The sequence below is a fragment of the Fundulus heteroclitus genome, chromosome 17 (assembly GCF_011125445.2).
Source record: "Fundulus heteroclitus isolate FHET01 chromosome 17, MU-UCD_Fhet_4.1, whole genome shotgun sequence".
Taxonomy (NCBI): Eukaryota; Metazoa; Chordata; class Actinopteri; order Cyprinodontiformes; family Fundulidae; genus Fundulus; species Fundulus heteroclitus.
Genome location: NC_046377.1, coordinates 3,341,319 through 3,352,376, shown reverse-complemented (window position 1 = coordinate 3,352,376; position 11,058 = coordinate 3,341,319). Strand labels below are relative to the sequence as shown.

Below are 11,058 nucleotides of genomic sequence, written 5' to 3'. Positions count from 1 at the left end.
ATTTTTATAAGTCATATTGTAATTTTGTGAGACACTTAACAATAATTAAGAGTATCAGAAATAAACGTATGAACTACACCACTCTGTGTGTAATGACTATAAAATATGTTGTTTTCTTTTAAACTATGGCTGTTTCTGATATGCTGTACAGCGAGTCTCCCCCACTGTACCGAGGAGCGCTGTCGTCGACGACGCACGCTCCCGTCTGTTGCGCGCTCTCGTCGTCACCATGTCGCCATTTTGATTCGAAATTTATGACTTGAGTTTTTCCTGCCCTGCTTGCTAAACTTAGCCGCGCTTTGAATATCTTTGTGCGTGAGAGTCCAAATCAAACCTTGTACATAAGGAAATGCTACTTTTTTAGCGGCAATGCCACGGAGCCCTTAAGCGGGGAGGTTGCGGGTTTGGTTGTTTCTACATTTACATTTGACCAACGTTAGCCAAGTTGAGCTAGTAAAGATAGCTCGGTGCTGCCTCAGACCGAACCATTTTCAAAACAAACCACTCACATGCTAACGAATGCTAGCCAGCTCAGGCTAGCTAACAGTTAGCTGGTGACCTAGAGCTGCCTGTTTATCGTTAAAATCCTGAAAAGTCTAACAGAGAAGGAGGGAACAGCGCTGGACTTTTGGCCAAAGGTAGGTTTGCATGTAAACACCTGGATTTAAACGTAATGCCCAACAAACGCCGGACCGCTTCAGCAACGACAAAAGTTGATCCTAAGTTCGGAAGCTATTAAGTTTGCTAACTTCGCTCAACAGTCGGTGGCTAATTAGCTCACATGCTAATCAGAAGAATGAGGAACTAGTTAAGACGGGCTCGATTATTCGCTTTATTCAGAGCCTTTTCGTCGTTGGTAAACATTTATTATGAACGTAATATTGCTCAGTTAGTTTGCTTTTCTTGGGATATCTCAGGTGTGAATGTTGGTGTGTAACATAACATAATAGCCAAGTTTGGTGTACCTGATGAAGTTGCTGCTTTTGAGAGAACACTTTCTTACTAAATGGATTCATATCACATTGTAGATTTTGAATCTTTATCTTTGTATTGCCACTAGTGAGATAACCAGTACCGAGACGTTTGTTCTGTGGTGTTTTGCACACGGTCTCAATCGGCTGAGGCCAGGACTAAGTAAGCTTTTCTTGATCGTACAGGAATAAAGTAAACCGTGGCTTGTTGGAGGAGAGGTTCGGTTGGTGTGGTTGATTCGGGGTCGTTGTCCTGACATTAGGCTGCATTGGTTTTCATCTGCTACCGGTTCATCAGTCGGTTTGAAGTAAACAGAAATCTGAGCTCCGACAGCAAGTCAGTTGATGTGCATTTCATGCCAGAGGCGTTTCCAGCTAAGTTTATATAAATATATACGTTGACCAAACGTCAGCTTATTTGTCTGTTTTATTTTGACTTCCAGTTATTCTAAAAGGTAAATCCACCCGCGCATGTTTCAGGGCTGTGTAAAAATAATAATAATCAATTTTCCAATTTAAGAATCAATTGTCATTAATGTCTAATGAAAGATAAAAAAAAAAAAAAAAAAAACTTCCACTGTGAGCCGGCATTAGGCTGACGGGCACGCGACCACTACGGTGTCACACTATAAACTGCTCCGGGACAAGAAGTCTTTACATGGAACTGTTTTATACCTGACACTGAGCTTGATACACTGAGCTGCTCCAAGCAGGCGGTCTCTGTTCTCACTGACAGGTGTGCAGCGGGTTCCTACTGGAAAAGAAACAGCTCTACGTAATAATAATAATTGAACTTTATTGATCTCACAATGGAGAAATTTACTTCCTCATCTTAACCCATCACCCTAGGGGAGCAGTGGGCTGCCACTGTGCGGCGCCTGGGGAGCAATCGGGGGTTAAGGGTCTTGCTCAGGGACCCAGAGTGCCGGCACTTGGGATCGAACCGGGTACATCCTTCTCAGAGTGCAAGCGAGCTGATCTACCCCCCCCCCCCCCCCCAGCTAGTTTAGCTAAGCTAGTTCAGCTAAGCTAATCAAACATTTAATCACCCCTTCTGCTGGGAAAAAGTGTTGTAACTGTAGGAATTTGTCACAAGAAATAAAGACAACAGATTCGCTCGACTATGAAGGTAAAATGTCCCCGCGGCTCACAGTCTGCGCACAGCACGGCAAAATACGTGTTTTTATTAGTAAAGCACACCGAGAGCCGGCTTTAGCTTAACTATTTTTTTCATTTTTAGCTTTAGCTTAACTACTGTGTAAGTAGTAAAACCACTATTAGTTCTTCTTCTGCTCTGAGACCTCAGCAGAACAAAAACAGCACGCAGCACCAAGCTCCACCTAGTGGTCGGAGGCATGGACTCAAAATACATCACAGGAGCCTTCACGCTTCAGTCCGGGAGGTGAATTTTAATGTCATATTTTTAATAATGCACCAAGTTAGTGTCCAAATTTAGTGACCCTTTTGGTTTAATAAAGTATTTTTAATTCAATTGAATAGAAATAGCAGCTGTAGAGATCTCTGGTGTCCTCTTAGTAAGACACTAAAATGACATTAATAATTGAATAATCTCTTTTAAACCCTGAGTTTTGGCTCTCAAATGCTAAAATATTGCAACTTTCATGAACGTATACATGTATAATACTAGTCGGGAGAGAGAAGGCCGCGTACAAGTGACATACAAACATCAAAATGGTATCTGTGCCCTATTTGTTGGTACTCACCGATGCTGATAACACCATTTTAGTGCGATACTGGTATCAGTGCAACATTACTCGTATCAATATGTTGCATAACTACACAGTCATGAAATTCAGGTAGCAGCTAAAAATGTTTTTAATACCAGCAATTCAATTTGAGATCAAATCAAAAAGAATCGATTCTTGAAATTATAATCAATACCCAGCCCAAGCCTCCACATGGACGGGAAGCGAGATGTAGCAGTGATATTATATAACTTTATTGCTTGTTTTAGAGTTTATATAATCATACATTTTTACCACAAACTTGAAGCAATCCCACCATAGCATTAAGTAGCGGTCAAACTGTTGTATATGTAGACTTGATGCACTTTATGTTCAACAAGGCTTGATGTCCAACTAAATTAAATAAATAATAATATTCTGATTAATAAAACAGTTACATTTCTTGTTTTAAATAGTCCTTGTATACAAACATCTTTATCTACAGGCCCTTCTTGTTGCATATGTTGTGTTAGAGCGGAGAGTTGTATGCCGTGATGCAGCACTGCGCGGCTCAAAGGGAGATGCTACTGCTAGCTTTGCGTGTAGCACGCGTAAAGCCTGGCGGTCTGCCAGGTTTATAATACCGTGGAGGTGGTCCTGTCATGATTTAGGGAAAATGCTCAGTACCTTTACCATTTCTGATACTGCAGTAACATTTTATGTGTTAAAAAAATATATATGATCAATTATGTCCTTAATTAGGGCAAAACCTGTAAGTAAAGGACAATCCATCCTTTGTTCAGAAAATATTCTTTAAAATTGTTAATTTTCTCTTTGGCAAAACAGTAGACAAGATAACACTTAATTATAAGGGTTAAAGTCCTTTATGCAAGTATGCACCTTTGATTCAGTCATGTAATTATTTTATTATAATTGCCTCCATTTTCCACTCTATTTGCTGTTGATACATATACAATTTATTGCAGAGGGTCATTCTGTACTTAAATAAATATTGTTTTAGGGCTGGACGATGTAGCAAAAAAGCATATCGATAAAATAGAAATCATATTGATATTGATAATTAACATATGCTGTTGCTTAGTGACCTATTTTTATATACAAAACACACAAACACTGAATTCAAACTCAACTTTTTATTCAACCAACTTTTTTACCAAAACAACAAGTTTTTAAAAAAGAAAAAAGAAAAACCATGTGCTCTCTGAACTCTTTGAAGGGGGCGGAGCTTGGTGAAGCAACATTCCTGGGTCTGATTGTGATTGGTTGGGACGATGTAGTGACTGTAGTATTAACCTACATGGCTAGAATGCATAAGGAACGAAAACTGTTATTCTATTGAACTTTTTATTGACTTTATCATCGATATATGTTGTTATTGAATTACTGTCCAGCCCTATATTGTTTCAAAACAAACTTGGATCTGGGGCATACAAACATACTTTCACAGTGTAAACAAATATCTGGTTCATGAAAATATATCCAGAAGCAGCCATATTTTGGTAATTTATCCTGAATATTTTATTCAGTGATCAGCTCCAGCTGATGGATTCCTAATTTTGTGGTTCGGAACTGAACACCCAGGAAGTGGATTTCGACGATTTCAGACTGATAGATAATCATCATTGGGCGTTTTGTGTCTGTGAAGCTAATATTTACACTGATAGCGTTAGCTTATGTTGTCTGGGAGGTTTACTTTTCACTGTTTCAGATATAGGAGGTTAACAGGTACCTTTATAAGTGGCTCTGTAACTTTAGTGTTGTAGCATTAGCTTGTAGCGTTAGCACAGCTAGCATGCAATATCGTTCAGCATTTATTTTTTTCCTGTCTGCATACTTAATGGGGAAAGAACCTCTGAACAATGCTTTGTGTTTCCTTGTTGGCCAAAGAGGGTCACATTTGTTTCTTCTCTATCTAGTTGCCTTGTTAGCAATTTTTACAACTTCTAGGGTAACCTGATTGTGTTGGTCAAAAGTGAGCGGCTGCAGGTGGTGGGGGGGATCAACCCCAAAGTGTCTACAGTTCAGGGTGGAACTCCGCTGCAATGTATGTCCATATTAGGCAGAAATGACATTGTGTTACAGACATAACAAATGAGTTTACTACATGTAAGGACAATGTATAAATGTGTTTTATATAGGTGTTTATAAGATTTTTTTTCCTCCATGGCTATTGGCACTTGTGGAACCATTTTTTTTTTTTTAGTTGCACCATTGAGAAATTAGGTTGGATAGACCCTACCCCCAAATTCCACATCCTCCGTGACTGTTCTGTTCATGTACGTGCACATCCGCCTGATGGAGCAATTACGTTGTTGTTATAATTAATCAGAACCATTCCATGTTCTCCGGGATTTCTCCTAACGGCACCGCCAGCGGACAAGCTCTCCATCGTTCACCGTCAAAATACGGAACAAATCCAATTTTCTGCTCCGTTCCGTTCCGTCGGTATCCAGCCAGGTCAAGTTCCACAAATTCAGTCGTATCAAACAGGAAATAGAATGCTAACATCCGGTTTGTCAAAGTAAAGTAACCAGAGATCGGTAGCTACAAATTAAAACATCTTTTTTTATATATTCCCAATAAAGTAGACCGTTTTATTTAAATATTGGACGCAAACTAATTGTTTTTCACCGAACAAGAAAGCAGATTTGTCATGTAATATATATATATATATATAAAGTTTTTGGTGGCCAATGCACTCACCCATACTTGTGGAAGTAAAAATACATCGAGTCGATGTAAAATCAGCAACAGAAAACTTTGCGGACACTCTTAACAGGATGAATGAAAAGTTAGTTAGTCCCCTTTTAATGGCGTGAACTCTCATGCATGCTCTCCTCAAGCTCCAAGGAACTCAGAGCGGAGCAAGACGGAGTAACCGAGGATGCAGTAGGCATTGGTTTTCACAGAGACGGTCTGGAACAGAGGATGTGGAATTTGGGGGTAAAGCTTCCAGCGTGGTGGCCTTTGCTTTGCGGACTCCACTATCCGTGTCAGCTGCAACGGACGGACTCACATCTGCAATAGAAGCAAATTGTGAACTTACCTCTGTTGTTAATCGCTCGAATGGAGTGAGAAACACCGTCCTGTTTTCAATGAGACCCCCACTGATATGTGCAGGAACAGGGATGCCGCTATGATTTGCTCCATACAAATCTGATCCAGTCAACTTTTCATCTCATACAATGTGCTATTCCACCTGGTCATGACATGTTGTTTTAGCATTTTGGTTGTCACACGTGACCTTTGCTGTATATATCTCAGCCGGGAGGCGGAAAGTTGAGTGACAAAAATGTTTTCCCCCCTAATGGCTACACATCCAGAGATGTTTGGCTGGCTCAACACTCGACCACGCACCGCTAGGCACCGCTAGCTGTAGTGTATGTTCCACACAGTCCAGACCTGTAACGCCACACCCGTCCGTTGTCCCTAGCATATTCCATCCAAAGCACAAATTGCTCGTTGTCCCTTTTTGTTTTTTTTGCTGAGCGAACATGCAGTCAAATGTAAACCGTTGAGCGTGCAAATCAGCTCTGTTCATTATAAAGTTTTCATTGATCCATTTCATTGATCATCTGGCCATATGTCTGTAGTGTCAGTCACATTGTGGCATGTATGACCACTGCTTCAGGGAAAGTGGGGAGAGAAACGTTACAGCATTTTGGAAGGTTTTAGTAGGGTTCAATGTTCTCTGTCAGCTGCTGAAATCCTCAGTCTTCTTCTCTGGAAAACGACCGGTCCGTGAGAGCCATCATATTCATTGTTTTGGCTGTTTCCGACAGTCTTTCGAGAACCTCTTGGTTTGCTCGAATGCGTAATGTATTGTGCTCCCAACTTCTGCCGCAATTGTTTTCATTTTTGCCTTCTAGCTACTGTTAAAACGTGTTTGTTAGCTCCTGCATGCTCGTTCTTCTTTTGACTAATCAAATTGGGGCTGTTGAATGACTTTACATTGACGATATGTTAAATAAATGACTAACATTGACCAATTACTGCTGTAATATCATGCATCCACAATGGAGTTGTCAAAATAATATCTTGACATAATCAATACTAAAAATGAATTTTTCAAAGATACTTTATAAACTGACCCATTCACATTTGCCCAAACTCTCACAATTCTTCCGACCACAGTGCTCCAATAACAGAGACGGTAAAGATTGAAAATCGCCATACCATACGATCCGACGGAAAATGCGTTGTAGCTATTAGATCTGGTTGAAGTGAACGAGGCCAGGAAGACCGGATTGCGGTTTTCGGGAGCTGTACTTCCTAGCTCCGAACAAGCTAGACCCCTGCTCTGTCTTGCTCGGAGCTACGCAGCAATTTGATGGGAAATCCGTGGGTCAGACAGGAAGGAAGACACCTTTAACAAAGTAAAACTCATCTGCTTTGGGCAGAATACAAAATAGAATCTCTGAACCGGAGATTCAGTAAAACAATTTAATAAACAGTTTATGTAACGCTACACTGGTAGGAGACCAGAAGTACAACCAACAGATCTCGCGAGTCCGGTGGTCCGTAGAGGGAGCCTCTACGCAGTCTGTAGGTGAGGAAGAAAATCTGTTCGTCGGATCGGATGGTTTGGTGGGTTTGAGCCTTAAGCCTCCCTGCAGTCATCTGCTGCTGGAAGTTTAAACTCTAACATGTTGAGTACAGCCAGAAAAACGGCTTACTTTCTTTATAGAGGAGACAAACAAAAGTGATGTTTGGAGGAACTTTTCCTACAAGGCACAGTGACAAGAAAAACCCAAAATGCTGAACAATGCTAAGCTAATGCTACAGTCTAATCCCATGACTCTATAGAGGAGTGTACATCAGTAAAGCTCCTGTTTCTCAAACAATCAAGTAGTAAACAGACGACATCAGCTAACGCAAGCTGTTTATGTATTGGCTACATGGACAGAGACAGCCCAGCGACGGTCCTCTGTCGGTCTGAGCTCGCCTGCTGCTGTCCAAAATGGTATCAAGAATCAAATGTATTTCCTAGTGTCTGTATAGAGTTTGAAATTTTAGCATCACATCATCCCTAATCCCTATTACACTTACATGTATAATATGACAAAGGACGTAAGAAATAAACTTCACCAACAAAAAAGTGGACTACGAAACAACAATGTACTTCTGCCGATCAGGGGACTAAACTAGAATAATAAACTCAGCTGTTTATGTTTCAGCCAATTCTTGTTCTAAGAGCTGTGGGACTTTTTTAAAACTATTTAAACTGTCTGAAAGTCTTTTCCGAATATCTAGTTCTCAACGGAGGGGGGGGGGGGGGGATTTTTGAATGCCACTGTAGTCAGAAATTAAAACAACCCCTAATTGACTGCAGACATTTTACTCTGTCATTCATTGACACGCTGGCAATGTGTGCCAGCGTCTTGCTAGGTGGTTGGGGGTCCAGGCCGTGGCTCAGGCTGATGTGGCAACCAGCAACACGGGAGGCTGTTTTGGCAAAAGGACTAAAGCAGACAGACAGAACTGCTGGATAGTATACACAAATGCTGGATACAGTTTTCCCAGTCACCAAACTGTATCCAGCAGGTGGCACGGTCTTTGTTGAAGCCGGAGGCCCCGATGACACACTCTGACGTGTTTAAGCGTTCTCTGCCAGAGGTCCATCAGAGCAGGAGCAAGTCAGCAGCCGCCACGCACTGTACCCGATGGTGGCTTAGTAGGTTTGGATTTCTACAGCCAGCTCATCGCACCTTACCGAAATATGTCTCACGCAATCAAGAGAAACATACTCTGAGGTCTCTGATCATGAAACAGTAGCACATTAAAGCGTGAAAATGGTAATTGTGGATATTATTGTATTCTAGCAAACATTCTGATGATGAAACAGATAAAAAATCGACACGTTCTGCAGATATTTCATTTAACTACTTATTTTATGAATAGTAGAAATACATGAAAAAGAAAATGCATGTAAACAAATAATTCAATGTCTTAAAGAAAAAGAAAATCATAGATTGATAGATGCTTTTATTGCTTAAAGCAACAGCAGCATGGCATGTCTGTAGTGTACTTTTGCATCTTTGTAGGAAAAGATGAGCCTGTAGTTAAATTAAAAGTGTGTCAAAAACTCCAAATAACTGGAGACCGTATTTTTCGATCTATAGCTCACATCACTCAAAAATGCGTCTTAAAGAGGGAAAATCAAAACATATAAGTCGCGTTGGACTATGTCACATATATTTAGACATTTATTTCACAGTATCCAAGGCTAAAAACTGACATTTAATCTGGTAAACCAACTTATTCAACTAGACAATTGCATCCACAACAGGTTGAACAACATGGAACATACCTGGGAGGTTGAATGGGGTAAATTAGCATAACAAGCCAGCAACTCCTTCTAGCAAGTTATTGGCAAGGTTCTCGCCTGCACATTTCCAGCGTGACGGCCCGTTACGCTGAAAACGAAAGGGAAAGTCCCTTTCCTTTATTTCAATGCTTTATGCTTTTAATTACCATTTTCTTTGCCCCTTTAGGTGCCATTGTTCATCTTTCATCATCTGCTTCATGTGCCAGTAGACTGTTTTTGCAGCCTCCGATGGCTTCTTGTTGGGTGAAAAGTTAAGCATTTGCTTTTGTGCCGCGTGCACAGGGAGTTCTCAGCGGGGTTTATTGCTCTTGTGTACTCTGTAAATGTATGCCAGATGGACGCCGCTGCCCCCGTTGAAGCTCTAGCTAAAACGTGTCCTCCTTGTAGAGAAACCAAAATAAAAGGAGGAAGCACTTTGATTTCCTCCTTTAGTTTTACTTCCATGATTGCCAGTTGCTGAGCCTTTTGGTCAGAGAAACAGCTCAGCAGGTTCTTTTCATGTTTGTGTGTTGTGTTTGGATGAGTTACTACAATAACTACAACAAAAAAAACTTTAAGCATTCCATATTTTTAACCTTTATTTAGGATAGTTTTTCTTTCCATACTCTAATAGGAGCTTTTATTGTGTTGCTGAGACCAGAGAATAGAAAAATTATTCCGGTAATGATGGATATGTGCACAGCAAAGCTTTATGATGTGTAAATGTTTCTTGTAATACAGCGTCTTAATGATTACTGATATAAAGGCAAGGCAAGTTTATTTATATAGACATTTTCAGTAAAAAGACAATTCTTCTTGGTGCTGGGCAGTGTTGTTGCCGGGGTTGTGTGCAGCCGTCATGGGTCCCGGGCTTGGCCTATGTGGCGAGAGGTGATGACGTGGCTTGGTGCCCAACATTTCACCGTGTGCCTCGTTGGCCTGGGGGCCTCTGCTCCTTTGCTTCACAGATGACCAATCTCTATGTGGGCCATATAACGGCGCTGGGGTGGTGCCCTGTGTCTGTGCGCCTGGGGCTGCTGCAGACTTCTCTGCTGCCCCTGGATGCTGAGTGGTCCAGGCCTTCTGTAGTTCTCACCATTCTGACAAGTTTGCACCTCCAGGCGACAAATTTATGCACATATGCCCACTCAACACAAACACACGCACACATCTATGCACCCACACATACACAAATAATCCAAATGGAAGAAGGTGAATACATTTTAATAATAATACATTGATATATGTCTGTCACAGCCCCTCTCTATGCCACTTTGACAGGTGTACGGTGGGTGCCTGCTGGAAAAGAGATAGCTCTAGGTGCTCAATTAGCTAATCAAACATACTATCCATTCCCCCGCTTCGTCCCACTCGCAGATATGGGAAATGTAGGAATTTGTCTCAAGAAATGTAGGCAATGGGTACATTTGACCACGAAGGATAGAACGTCTGTGGAGAGTCTGCGTGGCTCACAGTATCCAGACAGTACGCCCGAGTGTGTGGGAGCCTTCAGTGTGTCTCCTAAGGGATAGCCCACAAGCTAGCCCACACTGGTGAAATGAGTTTAGGGCTGTTTCGCTGCTTCAGTGTGCATTCACGCAGCTGAGCGTTGTGTGATGCAGCTGGTAGGGGGAGTCAGACTGACAGAACCCTGTCGTTGGACTGTCCGTCAAGCTAATACCAGCTAGCATTAACTTATGTTGTCCGGTAGGTTTACGACTGCACTGATTCAGACTCAAAGAAGTCACATATCCTTGCAATTGACCAATACTTGATAAAGCAGAAATGTCTCTTAGCAATCTGCAAGCTTGTCTTATTTGCCGCCAGGTTACAAGAAAAGCTCTGGTCCAAACACTTGTATTTAGGTCTTTCATTGAGACGTTAGAAAAAGGCAGAGAATCAAGAGACTTTGCACACTGACTTTTATTTCGACTTTAGGCCATTGTGTGTCATACAAATTTTGAATCCAAGCTTCTTAAAAGGTGGTTTTTAAGTAGGCCTTGACGATAAACTGAAATTCTTACCAATGCTGAAATTTACGACTATGACCACTGTCATTTTGACCGTGTAGGTA

At 41.3% G+C, this 11,058-nt stretch overlaps 1 protein-coding gene across 1 annotated transcript in view; it reads left to right on the top strand.

The window, feature by feature from the left end:
- Positions 1 to 223: 223 nt before the first annotated feature.
- ppp6r2a (protein phosphatase 6, regulatory subunit 2a) overlaps positions 224 to 11,058 on the top strand; it is a 31,968-nt gene continuing 21,133 nt past the window's right edge. Inside the window, exon 1 of the mRNA XM_012867718.3 lies at positions 224 to 638. The gene's annotated coding sequence lies outside the window, so the exon portion shown is untranslated. The remainder of the gene's footprint in view (positions 639 to 11,058) is intronic.